The 26,403-nt window shown below is 53.4% G+C and overlaps 1 protein-coding gene and 1 long non-coding RNA gene across 6 annotated transcripts in view; one reads left to right on the top strand and one right to left on the bottom strand.

The window, feature by feature from the left end:
- Positions 1-21,931, bottom strand: part of Agpat3 (1-acylglycerol-3-phosphate O-acyltransferase 3) — a 67,586-nt gene extending 45,655 nt beyond the window's left edge. The window contains exon 1 of one of the 5 annotated variants that reach the window (XM_087208077.1): positions 21,769-21,931. The gene's annotated coding sequence lies outside the window, so the exon portion shown is untranslated. Of the gene's footprint in view, positions 1-17,501; positions 17,632-21,557; positions 21,654-21,768 lie in introns of those variants that run through there. The other 4 variants (XM_004842496.4, XM_013071372.3, XM_087208101.1 and 1 more) reach the window with 4 other exon arrangements.
- Positions 85-5,928, top strand: LOC147830304 (uncharacterized). The gene is made up of 3 exons (XR_015450133.1): positions 85-427; positions 4,043-4,277; positions 5,173-5,928. It is a non-coding gene; the product is annotated as an uncharacterized LOC147830304 (long non-coding RNA).
- Positions 21,932-26,403: the final 4,472 nt, after the last annotated feature.

Here is a 26,403-nt window from a genome sequence, read left to right as displayed (position 1 = left end):
AAATATACTACAGAAGAAAGAAAACCCCAAAGTACTGGGAACCTGAGCAGGAGGTAAACTCCCACTTCGAGACAAGGAAGCCACCCGCGTTCAGAGCGATTTCTGTAAAGATGGAGCAGAGGGGTGTTAAAGGGGCCCTGGGCCGCTGATACCAGCAGCACCTCACAGTGGAGTGAGGCTGTCCGCTGCGGCCAGGACGCAAAAGCACACAGTGCCCTGGGAGGGCGCCCTCGCCTGACTCCTCCCTCGGCCCCTCCTAAGCTTCCACCAACAGCGCCGAGCTGGGCAGAGCCCCCACGGAACAGCCTCTGGGACACCCAGACTGACTCCTCAGACAAATGTCACGCTCAGCAGCCACTCGGGAAAGCTCCCTGCAGCCAGGACCCTGACAGCCCCGAGCTCTGGGGACACCAGCCAGCACACGAAGGTGAGAAAAGGGGTAGCCCCCAGGACTAAGCAGGAACAGTGCATAACGCACAGACGGCACGGGCGCACACTCAGAGCCCCCAGAGTTAGAAGAGTAAATAACCTGAAAGAACCTACAGACAAAAGTGTTTGAAATAATAAGGGAGGTTAGGGCCAGGGCTGCAGCTCAGTGGCGGAGCCTCCCGCGTCCACACGAGGCCTGCTTCCGTCCCCAGCACTGCAAAGCGAAGCTCAGCCAGGGAGCCGCCAACATCCTAAGTGTGACGGGTATCCTGTCTCCCACACGCCTGGAGCATGGGTTACTCAGACACGGGCACGGCAGCACCCCAACGGTGGAGGGGAGCAGCGGCCGCGAACGCACACCACGCGCGCCGCAGGGGGCTGCTCGTTATCACTGAAAGCGCTAGTAGGTTCACGTCACTGTAGTAGAGGACACGCCTGACAACCTGCTACCAGCAGAAATGCCAAGACGGTAAACTGGAGGCATAGAAATGTCAAAACTTCCCCAACTTTCTTAACGAACCCCATGTGCAGAGAAGTCGAAATCATAGCACCACGGGGATCTGGGTGTGGGTATGCAGACTGACACGTGCGTGTCGGTGTGTCCACATGTCTGTCCCTGCGTGTGTGCGAGTCCCTCCATGCCTCCTGACTGTGCCGCTCCCCGTGACCACAGTAAAATCTGCACTGTGGAAACTGGCAGCTGGGCTCTGACAGCGATGCACAGCCAACGGCATTGGCCCAGCTATCCCAGAACCCCGTGCGGCTGGTTCCCAACCGCCCAAGGCCCAGGCTCGCACCTGGCACCTCGCCCCCCAGCAGGGAAAATGGTGAAGACCTGGGCCACGTGGCCGGGCGGAGTCAGGCACAACCCCTCACAGCTGCAGGCACTGAGGCCATGGCGCCGGGACAGCGCCGCTTCAGACTCTGGGGATGGGGATGTGGGGTAGCTTTCAGGACAGGAGCAGAGTTTGCTCACTGAACAAGGAGGGCCGGAGGGAGCCGGCGGCAGAGACCGGGAAACACGCCACTCCGGAAGGACCGAGCTGTGCACTGGGTGCAGCGGCCCCTCCCCTCACACAGGACAAACTGAGACTCTGTCTCCCGTGCAGTGCAGACCACCGCCAGCCAGCTGTCCCACACCAGGCTCGCCGTGAGGGGCAGGAAGCATCCGGCCAGGCAGCACAGGGAGCCACAGGGTCCCTCGGGTCAGGGAAGCCATGGCTCACCGAGCAGGCAAACAGCCCGGAGCAAGAGGCCATGTGGCCCAGAGGCAGCTCAGGCATCGCCTCCAGCCAGCGGCGAGCCCTGGTGGTCACCAGAGCCACTTAGCAAACAGCAAACTTAGCAAAACCAGCTTATTTATGGTGCCAGCCCCTGCCACTGGGAGCCACCATGGGGGGCACAGGATGGGCCGGAGACAGCCTCGCCTCCTGCACCTCCCAGCCAGACTCTCGCCCCTGTCCCAGGAGCCCACGGCCCTGGCCTCACTGGCTCTGCCCTTACCGGCCCTGGCCTCTCCAAGGCTGTCAGCCCACAAGTGTCCTCTGGGCACAGGTCTCGGTTTCCTCAGAGCAGAGAGCACCCCTGGCCAGAGCTGGCATCCCACCAGGAAGGGACAGAGGCAGCAGCCCTCAGGGCCACAACCTGCAGTGTCCAAAGCCTGTCCCTTACATCTCTGTGAGGCAGGGAGTTCACAAATAAAGGGCGAGGAAGTTGGCTCTGGGAGCACAGGTGGTGTTGGGCCAGGGCAGCTCTGCAGAGCCCACAGTGGCCTGGCATTTGGTCTGATCTGGGCACCAGGAGCTGGCATAGCATAGTGGCCCAGGGGACCTGGGAGAGGCTGGGGCACTGGGTCTGCCCTGTGGTCAGCCAGGACAGAGACAACTGGCAGAGCCAGGCACCGCCTCCTGCGTGACATCCCAGGGTACAACACCAGCAGCACCACAGACCACAGCGCTGATGGCCCCAGAGCCATGCAGGCACTGGGGAGGGGCTGCTGCATGGTGGGGTGCCCTGCACATCCCCAGCCCTGGCTGGCCCCGGATCGCAGCACCAGGTCTGGTTTCAGACACAAGTTTCCGGCATCACAGCCCACAACCCTTACCAGGCAGGAGGAGGAGCTGCCCTGGCTGCCACCACCCACAGCCTTCTCCGAATAGCTGAAGCCAGCAGTGTAGCCATGCCCGGGGGAGACATGCTCAGGTGTTTGCAGATGGACACACACATCATGCTGAAACTAGGTGGAGGCAGCCTATGAAACCCATCTCCACACTGTGCAAGGGACATCACAAAAGCATTTATCAGTGACAACACGAAAACGCAGAAGTGGTGCCTGCCCACCCGGCCAAGGTGTTCACCACATGAGCCCATCCACAGGCGTGGGAACCTCAGCGGGGCGCGAGAACCCAGACCTGGCATCTCCATAGCCACAGGGAAGTGACACACTCTCGGCCAGCCCGGGCAGGGGAGACACAAGCCATGCTGCGGCTTTAACTTTCTGGGGTCCCTCAAGGGTAGAAGAGACTGGATCTGCCGCTCTGAGGCAGAGACCCACTTAGCGACAGTTTCACTCCCAGCACCCCCAAAAGGAAACAGGCAGAAATCATTTAATAACACATTTTATTCAACCCACTACATCCAGAATATTACCATTTTAACGTGATCATCGTAACAGAATCCCGATGCGATCACCCACACCCCCTCTTCCAACCCGAGCCCTGAGATGGCGGTGTGCTGCCTGCTATTGGTGGCCCCATGGCCAGGCAGCTCAGGGCGTCCCAGCAACAGCCAGGCTGAGGTCTGGTACCTTCTCCGAAGGCAGCAACCCAGCCCAACACTCTTTCCTGCTGACACATGAAGGACTTCAGATGTTTTTAGCTTCCAAAACCCTTTTGCTTCAAACACATCTTTAACAGTCAGTTCTCCCATTGCTGAGAAGCAAAGCAGTCCAGTCTGTGTATGGCTTTTCATACCCTGGAGCTGGTCTTCTAGTCACTGTTGCTGCTGTTCAGCATTGAGGACTGAACTTATGGCCTTCACACTGAGCTGCATCTCTAGCTGTTTTATTGAGGCAAGTCACTAAGCTGGCCAGTCAAATTTGCAATCCTCCTGCCTCAGCCTCCCAGGATGGCAGCATTACAGGTGTGAGCGGTCATGGACAGAGTATTTTTTTTCTTTTTTTTGGTACCGGTGATTGAACTTGGGTCCTTGTGCTTGTGAGGCAGGCGGCAGAACCACTGAGCTACATCCCTGGCCCTGCCAGAGTATTTTTTAACTGAAAAAAGAAAATTGGCCCATTCCTAAAAATACAATATAATCACAAGGCACAGAATAAAAATTATGACAAAGTTATTAGATTCTTCTAGTTTTTTTCTTCCATAAAATTTGGAAGCAGAAACTGACCCTAACCCTAAATAAACCCAATGGAGCTGGGCGGGGCTCAGTGGCAGGGCGCCTGCCTAGTGCACAGCAGGCCCGGGTCTGACCCCCAGCACTGCAAAACAAAGTGAAGCAAAACAGAAACGACAAGCGATTAGTGACCCCATTTCCTTCCTGATTCTCTTCTTCCAAAGGCTCTTGTGCCATTATCCTGTCACTCCCTGTTCCCTCATAGGAAGGATGGACAGTGACCAGCCACCAGCCAGGACAGACCCCTGCTGCGCGGTTACCACACTGCCTGCCACTTGCCCCACAAGCTGCCGTCCCTTGGTCACAGACACCGGGGACGAGGAGCAGCAGGCCCCGCCCGGCACCCTCTCTTTTCAGATTTCTGGCCATCACACATGAGGGAATAAAGATAGCTGCAAAGCCATCGCTGGACAAACCTGCCCCGTTGATCTGACTGCAGTGTAAGTTTTTGGAAGGCCCTAGCACAGCGAGACCAGGGCCTACATCACCCTGAGCTGCACACCCGGCCCTGCCAGGCCCCTTCCATGTTCTGGAGGGACTTGGGGATGAGCCCTCCTGGCCTGGAAAGGTCTCAGAGCCTCCCCTGCACCCAGGACAGCAGTGCAGCCATGCTGGGGTTTGCCCCTCAGAGAGGAGCCCCGAGGGGATGTGGCCACCATGCTGGCCCAGGACTCAGCGCGGTGCTGGCGGGACACAGGCGCTGGGTCTGTGGAGGGTGGGAAGGTGACATCACCTGCTGAGCCATGGGTGGGGGCCCAGGGCGGGTCACACCGCCCCGCCACTGCCAGGATCAGGGGTGCAGGTGAGGCCAGTGAGCAGCATGGCAAAGGCAGCACAAAGGAGGCTGAGCTGGGGAGGTTCTGGAGCCTGGGGATGGAGGAAGAGGTCCCAGGGGCCCAGGCTCAGACCTGGTGGAGGAGAAGCTGCAGGACTGGGTTTGTGGGATCTAGAAGAACTGCAGGAGGAGCCCTGGGGGACATCACCCCATGCTCCACGCTCACAACTGAGCGAGTTCTCTGCTAGATAAAATGGCTCTGGCAGCCTCACATCCTAAACGGCTCCTCGCTGCAGAAAATAAGTCACTCGGGGAAAGTATAACCCAACTTTCCCGCCACAAAGCTCTCCGACTTGTAGTCCTTCCCACTAAGGAATTCAAACCTGCCAGTGGCTTTAAACCTCGCCTCTGGCTGCAGCCAAACACCTCCCTCCACTGTGCCCCCCTGCCCATAGCAAACCTCACCTGGCCAGCCCCTCACTGCTGCCCTCGCCATTGTTCCAGACAGCCCGGCAGCTCTGCCGCTAATAAAAGCCTTGCCTCGGGTGTTCGTATTTCAGCTCATTTTCATCCCCTCAACAACCTTCCCTTTGTGTGACTTCTGCCTTGGAGATACGATGCTCTACCCACCGCCGGGCACAGCGCATTGGGCATGGTGCAGGGTGCTGGCTCCTCGGCAGCACACAGGGCACCTGGACGAAGCCACTGCCACAGTGGCCCAGTCACCCACACTCCGGATGCACAGGCGACGGAGACGCTGATGGAGCGCTGAGCTGAGGAACAAAACAGGCACGGGACTCTGCACTGAGCCAGCCCCACCGCCCTGGCCGACCGGCCTCACCCCCGAGGCCACGCTGCCCCAGGGCTGCTCCACACCAGTGCAGTCACCGCCAGCACTGCGTCCTCCTACACCAGGCTCCCGCCGAGCCTGGGACAGTCCTTCCGCTGTTGCCAGGGCTTCACTGAGGCAGGAGCTGTGTGCCGAGCCTCGAGGGAGCCCACAGGAGACTCCCAGGGCAGGAGCCCAGGACCCATGTTACTCGGCCTGGAACCAAACCGCAGGGAGCAGGAGGCGGCAGAGTGGACGCCGAGATCCCACCTTCTGCAAATGTGCACTCCCAGGGTAAGGGTGATGTTCAGAGGGAGAATGCAAGCCTAGCTCTCCTGGCCCTGGCTTCAATCCCTAGAACCAAAAACTAAAATAAAATAAAATAAAAAATCAAAGTTTGGTGTCATATGCCTGTAATCCCAGCACTCGGATGGCTGAGGCAGGATTGCCTTGAGTTCAAGGCCAGCTTGGAATACATGCTGAGACCCTGTCTCAAAAGAAAAGCAAACAAATAGATTCAGTGTCATCTTTGGCATTATTATTTAGGGTGATATCTTAATATTAGATGCAGAATATAAAATAACTATGTTTAGAGAGAACGGAGGAAATGGAACTAGAAATAGGAAAAGCACACCAACCAGGAGAAGAGGGAGGTTTGGAAGAGCCGAAGAGAACTTCTAGGCATGAAAACAACTGCGGAGATGAAAAGTCGTAGAGAGCAAGTCAGACAGCAGCTCAGACAGCGCTGCAGAAATAACTCAGAATGCAGCATAAAAAGAGCAAGAAATGTGTGGCAAAGCAGCCACACGAGTGGCCTGGAGAGGGGCGGTGAGACCCTGGGGAGTCAGGCAAGAGGCAGAGCCTACCGGGACAGCAGGAATACACCCGCCCCTCAGGCACGAGGGAGCCCGGCAGGGCAGGGGCCGAGAGCGGGTGCTGGGCGTCCCCAGTGCCCCGTCCCTGCTCAAGGCTGGGGGCTGAGCTCGGGAGGAGGACCAGAGCCTGAAGCGTCCATGGCACAGGAAGAGAAGTCCCTGCCCCAGAGCTCGGGGCCACAGAGGGAGAAAAGCAGAAACCGAGATTCGTGGCCCCGGGCAATAGGCCACACTTTCAGGACACGTCACAGCGGGAGAGCGGACGGGCGGGTCGGGTCGCCGAATGCTTCCGGCGGGAGACCAAGCCGTGCTTCCAGCGCACGGGTCTGGGAGGGGGTGGCCGAGGTGACGCACAGCGCAGCAGGCGACAAGGGCGACGGGGCAGAAACTCAGTGCAGAAAACCAGGGCATGAGGGCACTCCCAGGAGAACTGCAGCCGGCCTGCCGTGACGGCGGGAGCTGCAGAGCGGCGGAGGGACCGCAAGGGGCCACACCCGGCAACTTGGACTCACCGCTGCGCCTCCTCCTGTGGGCGCTGGGCCCCGCGACTCTTCCACGGCCACGGGCTGCCGCGCAGGAGGCCCCGAGACAGTGCCCCTGCCAGTCCCTGCTGCGAGTATGCGTGCGTGCGCGCGCCCCCACCCGCTCCTGGTTTCCGTCCCTGGCCGGGAGGCCCGGGCGCACGGTCAGCCGCCTCGCTGACACGTGCAGGGTGTGGGGGGAGGTCGGGGTCTCACTCAGCCGCGCGGACGCACGTGGGGCCCCTGCCTGACCTCCACACCCGTAGCCCTCCGTCCAGCCCCTCTAGACTTCCGGGTAAGTGCAATGTGCGCCCCTCCTGGTGGCGGTACGCCCTGGGCCCCCGCCACTGTTCCTCGGTGCCATCCGTGTGACACTCGCAGTGCGGCTGCAGCTGCTTCCTTCTCTTTTTCCACTGTGCGACGCTGCAGCCCCGACGCCCGGGTCACCAGCCCGTGGGGAGCCGCCCGGGAGGGTGGCCGGCCTCGGCCCGTGGCTGTGGCTGTGTCTGTATCTCGGCAAGCGAAATCATCTTTTATCTCCTCATCTTTGCTTCAGTTTTACTACATTTTCGCTGTTGCCTTGTTGGTTCTGAGGAGGGACCACGCCACAAGACTCAGAACCGAGCGGACTCCGAGTTGGCGCCAACCCCAGGACCCGACAGGGCCGCCCCACTGCACTTCCACCACACCCTGCTGACAATTTTAAAAGTTAATTCAAAAACAGTTTGCAGAAGCAACAAAAATAATCTAGGAGCCGAGGGCTACAACCAAGCCTGGAGTACAAGACGGCAGGTGAAGTGTGGGGCACCCTCGGGGGACTCTGGGCAAGACCCGGGGTCAGCTGTGCAGCCGCCCCGGGCGGGGCTTCGGGAAGCCAACTTTCCAGTGCAGGAGGACACAGAGCAGCTGTGACCAGGATAGGGCGCCGGCTCCTCCCTGAGCAGCGCTCAAGGGCTGGGTAAATTCTATATTAAATAAAAAATGCTGTGGATCAAAATGAAATTAGGTAAAAGACAAGACCCAGCTGGGAGGAGGCACCTGATGCGGCCATGATAACCGAAGACAGGGACCCTGAGGACGGGACAGAGCACAGGACAGAGCCACACACAGATGTGCAGGAGATAAACACCGCCCAGCAGATGAACAGCAGAGAGCACGAGAGGCCGGAAAAGACGGGGACGCTGGACCCCCTCGGAGGGGACACAGGGCAAGACCCTGCTGACAATACCACGCAGCTCTCCTGGCCAAAGTGGATGGGACCCAGTGTCGTGGACCTGGGCTCACGGTGGGTGGAGCTTGTGCACAGCCCCAGGACACGGGGGCCTGAGGGTCATCGCGAGTGCTCTTGGGGACCCAGCTCGCTCGACAGAAGAGGAGCAAGGCACCGTGCGGTGCCTCTGGAAACATCCTTTTCCTAGACTTGATCTTTTTTTATTTTTTATTTTTTGGTGTTGGAGACTAAACCCAGGGCCTTCGCTCTGAGCTACATCCCCAGCCCTTTTTAACTTTTTGTTTTTCAGACAAGGTCTCACTAAGTTAAGTTGCCCAGGCTCTGCTTAAACTTGCCATCCTCCTGCTTCAGCCTCCCAGAGAGCTGGGGTTGCAGGCATGTGCCACCTGCCCAGCTGCAGACTTGATCTTTCCCTGGGCCTCGTAGGGTTCCCTGCAGGCACTCAGAGATGTTGAAGCCACTCTGTCTCCCGACTGGCACTGTCTGTCCCACCTTCTGTCCTGTAGCTGTCACCAGGGAGCCTTGTCCTGGTCCTGACGCCGGGCCTGACCCGTTTATTTTTCACTTCTTTCTCTCTCTTTGTTGTTGCTATTGTTTTGAGACAGGGTCTTGCTCTGTAGGTTAGGCTAGTCTTGAACTCACTCTGCAGCCCAGGCTGGTCTTCAACTCACAGCAATCCTCCTGCCTCAGCCTCCTGACCGCTGGGATTACAAGCGTGCGCCACCACACCTGGCAATTTTTTGCTTCTCTTGCATGCACTTTGGAGGTGCCCATTTTGTCCACTCAGCTCCACTGCTTTACTCAAGAAATAAAGAAATACTGCACTAGAGAAGCCATGGCAATGGCGCCCTGGGCCAGAAGTCAGGGGCAGCAGCATTTTAATTTAATTTAATTTAATTTTACTTTTTTTGGTACTGGGGATCGAACTCAGGATCTTGCACTTGCGAGGCAGGCAGTGGAACCACTGAGCTAAATTCCCCAGCTACAGCATTTTTAATTTGGCACCTGCAGGATCTTAAAAAGGATAAAATGGGAAAACAGAAATAAAATGTTTAAAAAGGTTGGGGAACTACCGGAAAGATGGCAGAGTGGTGAACAGCAGAGAAACGGCCTCTCTTAGACTTGATCTCCAGACACTGGACTACAGCAACATGAGGAAGGGAAGGAGGGAAGTGAGTGCCTGGGACCCAGCAGGGATCTGAAGGGAGAACTGAAGCCCATGGGCAAAGTGAGGAGAGAGACTTCAATGAAGAAGGAGGTGCCAAGGGGCATTTTCTCACTGAGCCCTGACTCACTTCATGGAAAGAGTGGCTTGAACCCGTAGACACACAGTGACTACTGGCAACCCCAGAGACCTCCATGGAGAAACACACCAGTGCAATGGAGCAATGAACACAGCAGGCTACAGTGGTTGGTGAGTTATTCAGGTTCAGACATCCCCTAGGAGAGGGTGATTGGCCAGTAGCCATCTTGGAGAGGGGCCAACTGAGCTTGGAACTCAGAGCAGATGTGGGTGGACTCCACTGGAGTGAGATGGAACCAAGTTCAAGTTGGCAAGAGGTCAAAGAGCCAAGTTCAAGCCAGCAGGAGGCACATGTAGTGTTGCAGGCTGAATAAATCAGGTTCCAGCTTCACAGCAAGAAACCAGCCTGAGCTTCAGAACCAAAGGTGCAAGCATCCTGGGATTATCCACTACCCTGCTATAAATCTACAGCTGGCTTGTTGGGAGTAATCAAAACAGATCTGGACTCTGTTTGCCCACTCTGTCTACCAGTGATAACAGACACACCCAGAAGTGGACATTTTTTTTCATATTTTGTTGTTTCTTCTAGTTCTTCTTCTTTTTTCCTTTTCTTATTTTTGTTATTGTTTGGTTTGGTTTTCTTTTTTCTTGATTGTTCTTGTTTTTATATAAGTGTGAGCATTATTTCTAGTTTTGTTGTTGTTCTGTTCTTGTTTTTATTTCTTCCTTCTCTCTCTACCTCCTGTCTTCTTCACCAGCGTCTCAAAGTTTGCATAATCTTCCTTTGTCCTACATCCTTGCTTCTAATCTCTTCCTCTTTCTCTATTTCTCTATTTTCCCCATAAACCCTTTTAAATTTTCTCCCCAAATGTAAAATGGCCATTTTTTTTTTTTTTTTTTTGTACGGGGGATCAAACTTGGGACCTTGCGCTTGCGCGGCAGGTGCCAGAACCACTGAGCTAAATCCCTGGCCCAAAATGGCCATATTGAGGGCATATTTACTGTATACCATTTTCTGATTCATTTAGATTTTGTTATATAACCAAAAACCTAGCTCATATGGTATAAGGTGGCAAATTGATAGTTACCACAGTTTGTTGTGTTCTAGGCTGCATCCAATGGTATTGTTATTATCAATTGTACTATTTAAGGCAAGGGGACATAAATGTTCTAATCAGTTGTTTTTCCTGATATGTCAAGACTGAGATTCTCTAAGGGTCAAAAACAATACTACAGGCCAATACCAAAGAGCCAGGGGCTAGGCCAAATAGGCAGCAATTTCTCATCCTCAATAAATTAAAGAGGTAGGATCTTACAAAAGACTCAATCAAAACCCAAAAGCCAGCTACACTTGGAAGATACCTCTGAGAAGTAGTCATTTCCTAAAGGTTCTAAATACTAGCAATGAAGCTATTTTCCATATGCAATTCATAAGCATCAACCCAGGAATTAAACTAAAAAAAAAAAAAATAGAAAATGCGAAGATACTTAAGCAACATGGAACGCCAAACCTCCAGCTCAACAAAGGCAAACCCAGGGAGCAATGAGATATAACAATTTGAAACCTACCTCCCTGGACTCTCTGAAGTGGTAACAGCAAAAGTAACAAAGCAGATGAATAAGTCTCTAGAAAAATTCAAATCAGAAACAGTTTCTCAAATAACTACAGAGATGGTGACCATAATGACTAGTGACTCTACAGAGCACATACAAATAAAAAATAGAGGAGCTTAAGAAAATGACAGAAACCATGAACATCCAACATCGGAAAGAAATAGAATCCATGAAACAGACTGAAATAGATATCCAGGAGATTAAAAATTCCATTGAAAGTATACTTAGCAGAATGAGCCAATGTGAGGACAGGACATCAGATATAGAAGACAGGATTGTGGTTAGTGATCATGAAAAGAAATATTTCTTTAAAATAGCAAGAGACCATGAAAAAATTGATCCAACAGCTGCTAGATGATGCCAAGAATTATAACATAAGATTGATCAGAGAAAATGCAAATGCAGGAGATAGCACAAATGTCATAAAAAACCTGTTCACAGAAGTAATGGCAGAAAATTTCCCAAGCATGGAAAATGAATTTGACATACAGATAAGTGAGGCATAGAGAACTCCAACTAGCCATGATTCTTTAAAAAAATATCTATTTTGGGCCAGGGATTTATCTCAGTGGTTCCGCCACCTGCCTCACAAGCGCAAGGTCCCAAGTACGATCCCTGGTACCAAAAAAAAACCTCAACTATATCCTGACATATAATACTCAAGATTCCAGAAATTTAACACAAGAACAGAATATTTAAAGCTGTTAGAGAAAAGAAACAAATAACCTATAAAGGAAAGTCCATCAGAATTATAGCAGACTTCTAGAAACAAACCCTCAAGTCAAGGAAAAGTTGAAGTGAAGTATTTCAAGCTCTAAAACAAAACAACCTCCAACCCAGACTGATGTACCTTGCAAAACTATCTTTCAAAATTGATGGAGAAATAAGATACTTCCATGACAAAGAACACCTAAAAAAATTCATGACCACCAAACCAGGACTCCAAAATGTTCTGAAGGATACTCTAGAAAGAGATAAGGAGGACTATAACTCTATGAACTCCAACAGAATAAACCCACCAGGAAAAGCAAGTAATTAAATGGGGAGGAAGACCAACAACAGGACAATAACATGACAAGTATAAGTCAATACACACCAGTTATAACCATCAATGTAAATGGTCTCAATTCACCAATCAAAAGAAACACACAGCCAGAATGGATCAAGAAGCAAGATCCAACAATATGCTGCACATAAGAAACACATTTATTCAAAATGAAATTCAAGGGCCGGGGATTTAGCTCAGTGGTTTCGCTGCCTGCTGTGCAAGCACAAAGACCCGAGTTCAATCCCCGGTACCAAAAAGAAATTCACAGACTGAAAGTCAAAGGATGGAAAACAACACTCAATGTGACAGGAACCTAAAAAAAGGAGGAGTAGCTATTCTATTTGCAGACAAAGTGGATTTCAAGCCAAGACTGATTAACAGAGACAAAGATGGTCACTACATCCTTGTAAAGGGAACAACATAAGGGGAAGAGATAACAATCGTAAATATATATGCACTAAATACCAGTGCACCCAACTACATAAAACAAATATTAACGGACATGAAAAATTAAAAAAGCACAATAATTTTAATGGGGGACCTCAACACTCCACTGTCACAATAGACAAATCAACTGGACAAAATATCAACAAAGAAATATCAGAACTGAACTAAACTTTTGAATAAATGGACTTAGTAGATGTCTACAGAGTGCTTTATCCCACAACATCAGAATATACATTCTTCTCAGCTGCACATAGGACTTTCTCCAAAACAGACCACATACTAGCTCATAGAACATGCTTAAGTAAATGCAAAGGAACTGAAATTATCCCATGTATATTATCAAACCATAGTGCAATGAAATTGGAAATCAAGGGCAAAAGAAACCACAAGAACTTCATAAACACATGGAAATTAAATAACATCCTCCTGAACTACCAATGGGTCACAGATGAAATTAAAGAAGAAATTAGTTTCTAGAATTAAACAATAATGCCAATAAAACATACTGGAACTCATGGGACACAATGAAAGCAAGGAAATTCATAGTGGTGAATTCCTCTCAGAAAACCAGAGCAGGGCCGGGGATTTAGCTCAGTGGTTTTGCCCCCTGCTGTGCAAGTGCAAGGACCTGAGTTTGATCCCCAGTACCAAAAAAAAAAAAGAAAAACAGAGCAAACTCAAATAAACAACCTAATATTGAACGTCAAGCAAGCCCAAAGCTCATACGAGGGAGGAAATTATAAAGATCAAAGCAGAAATTAATGCACTAAAGACTAAGAAGACAATACAAAGAATCAGTGAATCAAAGAGTTGGTTCTTTGAAAAATAAAGTTCACAAATCCCTAGCTGAACTCATCAAAAAATAAAGGAAAGAAAAGACTCAAATCCATGCAATTTGGAATGAAAAGGGCGAAATCACAACAGATCCTGCAGAAATCCAGAAGATCATCAATACCTACTTCAAGAACCTGTATAGATGGAAAACAAAGAAAGAATGGACAGATTCCTGGATACATATGAGTTGTCAAAGCTGAATCAAAAAGATATAAAAATTCTAAATATACCAATATCAGTCAGTGAAAGTTGAAATTTTCATTTCCAATGAAAATTGAAGATGTAATTAAAAACCTACCAACAAAGAAAAGCCCCGGCCCTAACAGATTCACTGCTGAATTTTACAGGAAATTCAGAGAAGACCTAATGCCGCTACTTCTCAAACTCTTTAATGAAATTGAAAGAGAAGCAACACTCCCAAATTCATTCCAGGCAGCAAGCATTACACTGATACCAAAACCAGAGAGGGATCCAACCAAAACAGAATACCATAGGCCAATCTCCCTAATGAACACAGACGCAAAATTCCTCCATAAGATCCTGGCAAACAAAATGCAACAAATCATCAGGAAAGTTATACACCTTGACCATGGAAGACTCATCCCAGGGATGTAGGGATGGTTCAATATACACAGATCAATAAATTTAATACACCATATTAACAGAGCAAAGGACTAGGGCTTGATGTGGTGGCACACACCTATAATCCCAGCACTCAGGAGGCTGAAGTAGGAGGATCACCTTGAGTTCAAGGCCAGCCAGGGCTACATAGTGAGACCCTGTATCAGAAAAAACAAAAACAAACAAACAAAAAGAAACAGGGCTAAGGACAAAGACCATAAGATCATCTCAATAGATGCAGGCAAAGTAATGACAGAGTGCAACACCCATTCATGATAAAAACCTTACAGAAAATTGGAATAGGTGGTTGTTGTTTTGGGGGGTGGGTACCAGGGATCAAACTCAGGACCCTGTGCTTGTGAGGCAGGAGCCAGAACCACTGAGCTAAATCCCCAGCCCTGGAATAGATGGTTTTATCTCATTCTGATAAAAGCTATTTATGACAAACCAACAGCCAACATCATATTAAAAGGACAAAAACTGAAAGCTTTCACTCTAAAATTAGGACTGAGGCAAGATGTCCACTGTCACTGCTCTTATTCAATATAGTTCTATAAACACTAGCCATAGCAATTAGACAAGAGAAAGAAATAAAAGGAATAAGGATAGGAAAGGAAGAAGTTAAATTATCATTATTTGTGGATGACACTCTATATAGAAGACCCCAAAACTCCACTGGAAGACTTCCAGATTTAATATCCAACTGCAGTAGAGTAGCTGGATACAGGGTCAACACTCAAAAATCAACAGCATTCCTGTACACAAATAAACTCACTGAGAGAAATTAAGGACAAAAACCTTTCACAATAGCGCCCAAAAAATGAAATACCTAAGAATTAATCTAATGAAGAAAGTAAAAGACTTTACATGGAAAACTATAGTACTCTGAAAAAGGAGACTGATGAAGATAGCAGAAAATAGAAAGATATGCCTTGTTCTTGGGTAGGAAGAACCAATATAATGAAAATGGCCATACTTCCAAACTGTTATACAGATTTAATGCAATCCTGGTCAAAATACCAACAAATCTTGATCAAAATACAAAACTAGAGAAAACAATCCTAAAGTTCATTTGGAACCAGAAGAGACCTAGAATAGCAAAAGCAATTCTGGGCAACAAAGGCAAGGCAGGGGCATCACAATCTCTCACTTGAAATTATACTACAAAGCTACTGTGATAAAAACAGCATGGATGGGCCGGGGATTTAGCTCAGTGGTTCCGGCACCTGCCTCACAAGTGGAAGGTCCCGAGTTCGATCCCTGGTACCAAAAAAACCCAAAAAAACCATCATAGTACTGGCCAAAAAAAACAACAGACCTGAGGATCAATGGAACAGACTAGAGGATGCAAAAACAACTCCAAACATACTCAGCCACCTTATCTTTGACAAAGGAGCCAAACACCTTCACTGGAGGAAACATAGCCTCTTTAATAAATGGTGCTGGAAAAACTGGCTTCCCACATGCCAAAGATTAACACTAGACCCATATCTTTAAACTAAAATTGAAATGGATCAAAGATCTAAATATTAAAACAGAAACACTAAGGGGGCGGGGATTTAGCTCAGTGGTTCCACTGCCTGCATCACAAGTGCAAGGTCCTGAGTTCAATCCCTGGTACCAAAAAAAAAGAAACACTAAATCTGCTGGAAGAGAGAATAGGTAGAACTCTTGAAGACACTGGTGTAGGCAAAGACTTTATGAACAAAACCCTGATTGCACAAGAAATACCATAAAGAAACAACAACTGGGATCTCATCTTATTAAAAAGCTTTTGCATAGCAAGAGAAACCATGAACAGGGTGAAGAGACAATCCACAGTGTGTGAAAAAAAATTTGCCAGCTGTTCCTCCGACAAAGGACTAATATCTAGAATACATAAAGGACACACAAAAAAATCAGACCCCCCTCAAATTTAAAGACCCAATCCAAAAATGGGCGTCAGAAATGAATAGACACTTCTCAGATTAAGAAGTAGAAACAGCAAGTAAATATATTTTTAAAAGCTTAACATCACTGGTCATTTGAGAGATGCAAATTAAAACAATGCTGAAATTCCATCTCACTCCAAAAAGAATGACTGTTATCAAGAAATCAACCAATAACAAATGTTGGAGGGGCTGTGGGGAAAAAGGAACCCTGCTCCACTGCTGATGGGAGTGCAGACTGGTGCAACCACTGTGGAAATCAGTGTAAAGATTTCTCAAAAAACTAAAACTAGAGGTTCCATTTGACCCAGCTATTCCCCTTCTTGGTATCTTCCCAAAAGAATTAAAAGCATCACACCTTGGCGATATATGTGCACCCATGTTTATAGCGGCGCAGTTTGTAATAGCTAAAGCTTGGACACAGCCCAAGTGCCGAACAACCCATGAGTGGATAAAGAAGATACAGTTTTTTTTATATAATGAAGTACTACTCTACCATAAAGGAAGATAAACTTAAGACATTTACAGTTAAATGGATGCATTTATAGTTAAATGAGATAAATCGACACACTTTTTTTTTTGGTACTGGGGATCGAACTCGGGACCTTGTGCTTGTGTGGCAGGCAGTGGAACCACTGAGCTAAATCCCCGGCCCCTCGACACACATGTTTAAATACTGCATTGTTTCTCTGGTATGAGAAACCAAAAGTGGAAATAAGAACCAAAATGTGTAGCAGATTTGGGGAAATGAGAAGAAAGGGTTGGAATGAGGAGAGCAAGGAAGGGGGAGGGGGAAAGAAGGAAGGGACAGGGGAAAAAGAGAACAGAAGGAAAAAGTGGAAACCCAGCTTTTGAAAATGAGGAGGGGAAGAGGGGTGGAAGGGAGGGGAGGGGAGTGGGAGAAAGGAAGCTGGGAGATAAACTGTGCACAGGTACAAAGGCCCTACGTGAAGGGGCTCACTATGTACAGCGGAAATGTACCAATAGTAAACGTTTCGCTGCCCCGCCAAAAAAAGCGAAAAAAGAATAAAATGTGCAAAAAAAAAAAATCCAGCCTCTGGCTTCTGGGAGACGCACATGCTGGCCTGTGCCCGCCTGCTGTGCCCAGCGGAGATGGGGTGGCAGCCAGGTCCCGCCGCCCGCGTCCCCAGCCCGTGCGTCCCCGCCTCTCCACCCAGCTCCACTAAGGACTGCGGTCCCTGAGAAGGACACTTTATAAGCAATGCCCGGAGAGACATTTTTCCCTTCAGAGACACAGGGAAGGCTTGGCGAACTGGGCCCAGCAGCACAGTGGGAGCCGTGGGCCCTGCAGAGCGCTGCAGTCCCAGCCGGAGCTCACTGAGAGCAAGCCCTGCCCACCAGAACCCGCACCCAGCTGCCAGTGGCACCGGACCCTTGGCTCTGGTGGGCGCCAGCTGTGCCCACGCATGGCTCAGGGCCAGAGAGGCTACAACTCTGCAGGCATCTGACCATGGGCCACTTGGCCTCTTTTAGAAATGTTATAACAAAATCTTTTAAAAGGACCTTTACCAGGTGTAGAGATGCACGCCTGATATCTTGGCACCTGGGAGGCTGAGGCAGGAGGATCACTGTAAGTTCAAGGCCAGCCTGGGCTCCACGGTGAGTGTGAAGCCAGCCTGTACTACATAGTGAGACCCCGTCTCAAAAAGCCATAAAAGAAAAAAGAACGTTACTTACATACGTTAACGATGTTACAAGCTGTATGTGCAGCCCAACATAACTCCTCTTCACTCTTGCAAGCCCCAAGGTCAGATGCCCATGAACAAAACCCAAACGCCACTAGTGCCACTGAGACTGACAGCCGGGTTGTCTACACTGCGTGCTCTGAGCCAACCCTGGGGCCTGACTCTCGGGCCCCTGCCAGGAGGCTGCTGAGAGGCGACGGTGAGCCCGAGGTCAGGACCCTGCCCGGAGCAGCAGGCTGCGCTCTGTGGAGCAGCTCAGGGGTGCCGTGCAGGGCAGGTTCTCGGTGGCATGCAGCCCCTGGGACGATGCTGGCCCCTCCTCCAGGCCTCCCCTGCGCCCCCCTTCTCAAGGGCCCCCCATCCCCCATCCCTCCTCCTGTCCCCTGCAGCACGCCCTCCCATTGACCTTCGCACTTTGAACTTCGCCTGCTTCCCACATCCCCACACTAAGGCAGCCTTCACTCCAGAATCTGACTTCTGTCGCCTTTTGGGGAAAGTCGGGCCTTTCCACCGCACTCTGCAAGGTGCACACTCTCCCCACACCTACATGTGTCTCCCCGGCTAAAACACTTGTCACTCAGTCCATCACTCCACTTGGGCGAGGACAATGGCCCCAAACTTCCCCGCATCAGCACAAGCTTTGTACAAAAAGTCCACAGAAAGCTCAGTGTGGTGGTGCACACCTGCCATCCCAGCACCCTGGGAGGCTGAGCCAGGGGGATCACAGGTTGAGCCCAGCCTGGGCGGCCTGGTGACTTAGGAGGACCCTGACTCAAAATAAAAAAGTAAAACAGGGCTGGGGATGGAGCTCAGTGGGAAGGCCCTGGGCTCAATCCCAATTCCTACCCACCCACCAAAGGGCCCCTGCTGTGCCTTCCTCAGTTTCTCCACCCGTACAGTGGGGTGAGCCACTCTTATGTGATCACTTTGAGGCTTAAAGTAATCGGCATAAAACACCACAGAGAGGCACTCATCGGAGGCGTTATCATAAAGCAGCAGCAAAGTTGAGGTCGTGAAGCAGGGGCAGCTTCACCTCAGTGTAGGCCCGGAAAATGTTCAGGTCAGCAAAAGGCTCGAGGAAGAGCAGGAGAGCCCCGCGCCATGACCCGCACAGCACCCTGCACCCCAAGCAGCCCCTGTACGGTCCCTGCAGCCACTCACAGTAGGGAGACTGCACCTGGGCTCAGGGCAGGCAAAAGCACTGCCCACCGTGGCAGTCACTACAAGCATCAACTATGGTCATTTAACATGGATTTCCTTCCTCGCCTAGCTTCAAAGAGGAATCCAGCTTGGGAGGCTGAGGCAGGAGGGTCACTGAGAGCTGGAGGCCAGCCTGCACTCCACAGTGAGCTCAAAGCCAGCCTGAACTGCATAGCGAGACCCTGTCTCGGAAAAACAAACACAAAAAGAAAGAAAAGAAAAGAAGGGATGAAGACGATTCCACTCATGACACGTGGCTCTGCAAGAAGCACCCGGCCTCAGCTTGGAGTCCACAGTGCCACCGAGCGCCCCGGCCCGGAGGGAGACGCCCTCTGTCAGTCACATCCCGGAGGGCTCGTGTGGCTCCCCACTCACTGCACTCACTTCTCGGGCCCCATGCACTGGGTCGCCACTCACAGCCAGCTGTGGCCCCAGCTCTGCAGGACAAGCCATCACCATGGTCAACATCAACCTCTTCCTCGTCCCCAACCATGCCCAGATGTGCCCGGGCTTCCAGCACAGATGCCAGCCTGGGCTTGACAGAGATAATTGGAACACGACGGGCTCTCCCAAGTAACCAAGTGAAGGGCTGTCCGGAGGGAAACCTTGGCTGCTTTTGCCCAAAGTGCAGCATTTTGGAGTAATTTAGAATGACTCCCAAAGTCCCGAGGAAATGCTCGGAGGGATGCCAGGTGGTGCCAGTTGTTCCTCTTCACCGGTACGGACAGCTCAAAGACTCTGACACTTTTTGGTTAACCAAGAGTGAAACCCTATGAAGTTTCTGAGCAATGTTTACAAAATCAGCCCAGTCTCACAAAAAGCGCTCAGTGAGAAGGCCAAGCAGGCAGCACCCAGGGAGCGCTCACTCGTGTCCGTGTCAGCCGGCACCCTGCTCCGTAATATCCAGGAAATCACAGAGGTCTTGAGGCCCGAGAGGGCCAGGCATGTGGCAGCGGGCTGCTGCTCAGCCAGAGGTGTCCTGGCGTGGTGACACAGGTGGATGTTTGGTGGCTTAAAGGCTGCAGAACCCAAGCAAAGCCACCAGTTAGTGACAGGGTGAGTGGACGGGCTAACCAGGGCTAACTTGCGGGGCAAACGAATCGGACCAGGTAAGCAGCACGAAACTGTCAGGGTGACCGGGACTGGACCGGTTAGCCAGCTGGTTGAGGAGTAAACAGGATCGGCCCAGTCAATGCCATCCCCCTGCCAAACAAAACCAAACAAAGCAGTCTTTGGTCTTTGGTTTCCCCTTTTCCCTGTTTATAGAGGGATTTCGACACTTCCCACCCACCTCTCATGTGACTAGGGACAAGGTTCAGGGCCCTTTTCAGGGAGTCCCTCGGATCTCAGTTGGCTGGGCGGGGTGGTGTGTGACACCACCCTGCACAGGTAACTGAAGCCCTCCGTCTCCTCAGAGCACTGTCCTGCAAAGCCCAAGTAGGGAGTGGAGATGGCACCACACAGCGTGGATGCCCGCGGCCAAGCCCTCACACAGGAGCCCGGACAGAGCAGAGGGAACCCGACCTCGTGGGGCCGGACACGCCTTTTCTACCTTCAGAGTCAATGACTGCTTCCCCGGCCTCTGGCCGGGCACACTGCACAGGACAGGGTACCTGCTGGGCCGGGGTGGCCAGGACCCTCCACACCTGTCTAACCCACTCCCCGCCCTGCCGGCCTGGCTGTCCAGTCTGCAGAGGAGCCGGGTGCACAGCAGGTCCCCAAGCACAGCCTCCCGGGCAACGCGACTGCCCATCACACACTGCTTCCCGAGACAGTGTCACCAGAAGACTGCTACAGTGGGGGGCATAGGACACAGCTGGGGCGTCACCGGCCAGCTCCATCCCCCAGCAGAGTGGCCAGAAGTCAGGATCATCCAAAAGAGGGAGGGGAGTGGGGAGGATCAAATCTGAGTGTCCAGGGCCCACCGAGACCCCTGTGAAGCTTGTGACGGGAATGCTGATCAGCACCCTCTGCAAGAGGGTCTCCCTGCCCTCCCGGCTGCAATCTGAACCGGCGGGACTGGACGGGGCGGCCACTCCTCCCTGCAGCCCCTCTCCCAGCTGCAGCCACACTGTCTTTCACCTAAGATCTTAGTGTTCCACAGGCAGAAGATCCTTAGACGAGGCTGGAACACGGTGCATTAAAAGTAACAGAAACCTTTTGTAAAACCATTTTCCCTATGGCATGCAACTTCCCCCGAAGTTTGTCAAACGGCATCTGCACGCTTTCTGAGCGTGGTTGCACTGCTACTCAACTTCTAAGCAGCCAGGGTGCACTGCCCAGCCCCGCTGGTGTGGAAGGTGTCCGGTTTCTGGCCGGCCTGTCACCTGACCCAAGGGTGGCGGTCCTCCCGGCCACTGGTCTGCATGCCAAAGTCACACCCAAAGGCTCAGCACCATCTGCGACCGGGACCAGTGCCACCTGCAGCCCTCCCTCCGACCCTCGTCCCTCCGACCCTCCCTGGGGCTGAGCAAGCAGAAAGTGGAACTGCCCCAGGGCTGCATGCTGGGCCAGCCACCTGCCTGTTCCAGTCCCCAGCGCCCCACACGCGGGGTGACTCGCAGGCCTTGGAGCCTGGAGAGGCCGGCCGAGTGCAGCGGGAGGGCTCCCCGGGCCGCCCCCCGCCCGCCGCCCGCCGGGCCCAGCACCCGGCGGGTTAATCGGCTGGAGCCTCCGGCCGGCTGCTGCGAGGCCGGGACAGCGGGGACAGCGGGGACAGCGGGGTCCCCTCCCGGCCCGCGCGGCCCCAGGCCCACTGCGGCGCGGCCTGGGCAGCGCCGGGACGGATGGGGAACCCCGGGCGGCGGGAGGCCCCGGCCCGGGACGGAGAGGACCCGCGGCCGCTCACCTGCGCCCCCGCCCGCCGCCGTCGCGGTCCCCGTCGCCGCGCTGTCCCCGCCCGGCCTGCACTGGGCTCCAGTGGGCGCCGCGCCCGCCCCGCCCGCCGCCTCGCCACTTCCTGTGCGCGGCCCTGAGTTCCGCCGGCGCGGGGCGGGGGGGGGGGGATCGGAGCGGGTCCACGGCCCCTCCCCACCTCTCCGCGTGACCTCATCTCCTACCGGGGTCGCCATAGGCCGAGCTCCAGACCCACGCGCGCCCTTTGACCTGTCCCTAGGCTCCCTGCCAACCACACTGGGTCACAGTGGGTCCAAGTCCACTCCTAGCTGGAGACGCCCCTGAGCGGGGACAGCAGCCACCTGTGTGCCCCAGCACCCCCAGAAGCAGGCAGAGGGCCTGGGGCGGGGCCCAGGATCAGGCCACCGCATCCCCTCCCCGCAGTGGGACAGTGCCAGCCGGATGGGTTCCACTCGGAAACTGTTTAGAATTTCCAGCCCGGTAGTGGCTGCTGAGCCTCCTTTTGAGCCTCCTCAGACTGTTTCAGAAAATACCTAGGGTGGAACAAAAGTGCTCACTCTGTGCTCAGACGTCCCCGACTCCCGAAAATCCAGTCTTTCTAAAGCCTTCACCCTTCATGGGGGCATTGGTCACCAGCCCGCAGACAGACCCTGGGGTCCGGGGGTGCTGAGTGGGCTCCCCTGGTCACAGAGGACCTGAAAAACAGCGAGATTCCTCTTCCGGCAACTCCAGCCCCTTCACTGAATGATACTTTTCAAAATGTTGAGGTGATGATTCTATGTACATGGATGCTGCACAATCTCCAAGAGATGTTAAGTTAAAAAGAGCAATAAATAGGGCGGGGGATTTAGCTCAGTGGTTCTGCTGCCTGCCTTGCAAGTGCAAGGACCCAAGTTCGATCCCCAGTACCAAAAAAAAAAAAACAACAAAAAAAAAACCAGCAATAAATAGCGCCGATCCACTTTCCGTGTTAAAAACCATCTGCACTGTCCAGGAAGCGTCTGGAAGGATGAAGCTGAGACAGGACAGGCAGAGCAGGGAGACTTGGCACGGGTGGCAACGCTCAGATTTACCCTAGGTGCTCATTTCACACTCCCTTTTTTTTGAGACAGGGTCTCGCTATGTAGCTCAGGCTGGCCTTGGACTCACTGTGTAGCCCAGGCTGACCTCAGACTCACAGTGATCCTCCTGCCTCAGCCTTCCCAGTGCTGGAATTACAGGGGTGTGTCACCATGTTTGATTTTTACACTCACTTTTTAAAACTAATAAAAACGCACCTCCTTATACAGACTGTGATGGCTTCTTGCTTGTTACTTGATCTGGATGGTGTGAACCTCCTGGATATAATCTAATCTGTTCGATTAGGATCTGCGGGCAGGCTCTGCTGGGAGTGTATGAACAGTCGGGTAAACATGGGCAGGGCACTTGGATGGCAGCCACCGGCTTACCTCCTCCCCGCTGTTTGAGGGCCGTGCGGGTGCCCGGCAGCTCTGCGGAGACCTCCTGGGAGTCCCTAAGGTGTGGTCGGCTGGCACCCCATGTGCATTTAGGGAAACTGAGGCACAGGGCTCTGTGCAGTGGAAGAATGCTCACCCCAGCAGTCAGAGACTGTGCAGCGGAGCCTGGGCCTGGCTGGCCTGCTCTCTGCAGCACTTCTCATGACCCGGCAATGCTAGTGTTTTCCTGTGGGAGAGAAACTGGGATTCCACAGCCTGCTGAATTAAAACGCAGGAGAGGAGGAAAACACTGACCTATCGTGTTATTCATACAGTGCAGGATCTCTGGCAGGAAGGAGAGGAAGTGCCGTGGGTACCTATGGTGCACACGCAGGCCCAGGTGGCATTGACTCTAATGCCCAGGATGAACTTTCGCTATCCTGTTTCACAGATCAGTGGACTGACCCAAGCAGTGCCCACTGCCTGCCTCCGAGGCTACAGCGCTTTTCTGGGTCTAAGCTGCTCCTGTTGGAAGACCTTCCCAACAAGCCCCGCCCAGGCCCAGGGGCAGGGCCACAGGGAGGTGTCCCAGAGCAACTGGACCTGGACAACCGGGGAACTGAGCGCCAAGCCTCAGTGCCAGCCTGTGCCCTTGGGACAAGGTTCTCGGGGTCTTAGTTTCTTTTTCGTGAAAGAGCAGGACCCACCCTGGTCTCCTCCGGTCCCCAGGAGTGTGCCCAGGAGTAACTCAGGCATATAAAAAGGGCAGGCTCTACCCCGCTGTGAACATTTACCAGACTCAAGGTAATTGTGCTAGAAAGCATGCATGTGGACATGCACTGTAAATGAAGAGGTGTTAGGTTTGTTTTTGGTTTTTGTTGTTTTGTTTTTTGGGGGGTTGTTTTTTTTTGTACCAAGAATCGAACTCAGGACTTTGTGCTTTGGAGGCAGGCAGTGGAACCACTGAGCTAAATCCCCAGCCCTCGGCTAGGTATTTCTGATTAACACATCATAGGGAAACAATGATGACAAACGTGATTTTGTCAGGATATGGATTAGTTTAAACTTAGACTCTGCAGAGGCGAACATTACAAACAGGACTTTTTACAGCAGAAACCCTGGGAGCCTGGAAAGCACCAAGACCCGGCCTGGGGAATGCCGCCACCAGGGCACTCACAGGAGGGCGACCTGGCCAAAGTCGGAAGCCAGACCCTGCCTTGGAGCAGGGGCCACGACCAGGCCACGGGGCCACGTGGAGCTGAGGGCCGGCTGAGTGCAGGTTGCAACCCGGGGGAGAGGAATGACAGAGGGCAGTGTGGGGGCTGAAGGGGACCCTGGATCCGAGGCTGCTCCCAGCTTCTCCTTCCCTTCACAGCCTTCCAAGCCCCTTGCAGCACAAGCCACTCGGAGCCAGGCCCAGAGGACCCCGCCCTGGAGGGGCCTGCAGAAGAGCTCCCGCCTCAGCAGTCAGAGATGCTGCCTTGGCCACCTGCCTTGCAGTCAGAGCTGGGGGGGGCCAGCGCCTGCTCGCTTTTCTGACCCTGCAATTCAGGACTGGAGTCCTCAGCCCCTAGACAGCACTTGGCTCCCAGAAGTCTCCGCACCTTGAATGCCACAGGGGCCTCTGGAGGGCGGCCCCAGGGACAGGCAATTTCTTAATCTGTTTGTGTTCCGGGTTCTGTTAGCGCTCGCTGCACACCCAAGTGCCTGGGCGAGGGCTTCCACAGCTGCTGGCGCTGTCTCTCCTGGCACTGGAGGGCTGAGGCCAAGGAGCCACACTCTGTCCCTCCCTCTCGGGCCTCCCTGGTCCTCAACTTGCAGGTGGCATCTCCTCCCCGTGTCCTTGGGGTTGGCCTGTGTGTCTGTGTCCTGCCCTCCTCGGGAGGACAGGGTCTCACGGGATCAGGGCCTCCTGGTGGCCTCATTTGAACTGCATTTCCTTAGGCCCCAACTGCGTCCCGGGCTCCAAACGAGCTCTCAGGTCCTGGGGCCGGGACGTGAGGTGTCACCTGGAGGCCTTTGGTTGCCACGGCTCGGAAGTCACATGTGGGAAACATGAATTGCTTGTGCATGCTGAAAGGCGTCCTAAGGTGCTCGAGCCCCACAGAACAGAGCAGCAGGGCAGGAACAGCTTCGAGGTTGGGCCCCAGGGGACAGGGAGCCGCTAATTCCCAGGACCAAGCGCAAACTCTGCTATGGGCAGGGCTCCCAGCTCCTGGAGGGGACCCTGAAGGGAGCTTGGGGTCTCACAGGAAGAGCAGGCAGGTGCACAGTGGAGACACACTCCCCACCTGGCCCTGACTCATGTCCCAGCCCGTCAGCCCAGGGGACCAGGCTCAGAGCAGGCTGTGAGAGGACAGTCCACAGCTGACGCCTACAGCCCTGGGCCACGTGGCTTTCCCCACCATCTCCCAGCGCCACGGGGAGGGGCTCCTGTTACTGATTCCCAGGTGAGAGACTGAGGCTTGGAGCAGATTAGCGGCCTGCCTGAGGTCAGAGCCGGCGAGCAGCTGTGGCCTGCTGTGTGGCCAGGCAACAGCCAGGTTGGGTGAATGAGAAAGGCAGGAGCAGCAACCCGTCACCCGCCCTCCCTGGCTGGGCTCTGCCATGCGTCGCCTGTGGCCATGAAGGGGCTGCACCATCAGCTGAGGGAGCCTCCTAGGGTGCATCAAGGCCCTGAGCCCAGCAAGCAGAGTGGCTGCACGGGCCAGCCCCTGGGCCCCACGCGTGCCAGTGGCGATCACAGAGCTCTCGCCTGTGGGGGTCTGGGGAGAGCCAGCCACTCCCCCAGAGCTGGGTGGCTCCTGCATGACCTTCACAACCGAGGCCTCGGCTTAACCGAGATTCTGGAATGGTCGCCCGTGAGCACCAGGTCTGGGTGTGAGGATAGCCCTGTGGCCCTTGGCCAGTAAACCCTGCTGGGCACCGACTGCCCGTCTGACCTGCACTGTGCAGTGGAGCTGCCACGCACCATCCATGCCCTGGCTCCCTGCACAGCAGAGCCCGGCTGGCGCTGGCCGAGCACTGCAGTCTGCTTTCTGACACACTGCTGTGCCCGAGCGCCTGTCCCGCTGTTGCGGACTTCACTCCCCTTCCTGGCCACACGTGTTCCCCAGTGCGACAGGCAAGGGCCTGTCCTCCGGGCTGCGCCCCTCAGCACGGGCGCTGTCCCGTCAGTGTCTCCAGCAGACTGGGTCCAGCCCCACAGCCCTCGCACCGCTGAGCCCATGGCCCTTCCTGCCCCATCTGGCCCGCCCGCCACCCTGTCCCTCAGAGGCCCTGGACGTTCCGGCTGCTCCCACCAGGCCCACGTGCTGCCTGCCGCACAGGGAGACGTCAAACAGGGAAGGGGCAGCGTTCCGCCTCCGTGCTCTCACGCTGCACAGAGGAATGAATTCAGAA

Source organism: Heterocephalus glaber, unplaced genomic scaffold (genome assembly GCF_053883595.1).
Source record: "Heterocephalus glaber isolate CG9 unplaced genomic scaffold, H.glaber_assembly_v1.0 deba00000122, whole genome shotgun sequence".
Taxonomy (NCBI): Eukaryota; Metazoa; Chordata; class Mammalia; order Rodentia; family Bathyergidae; genus Heterocephalus; species Heterocephalus glaber.
This window is presented reverse-complemented; position numbering and strand designations above follow the sequence as displayed.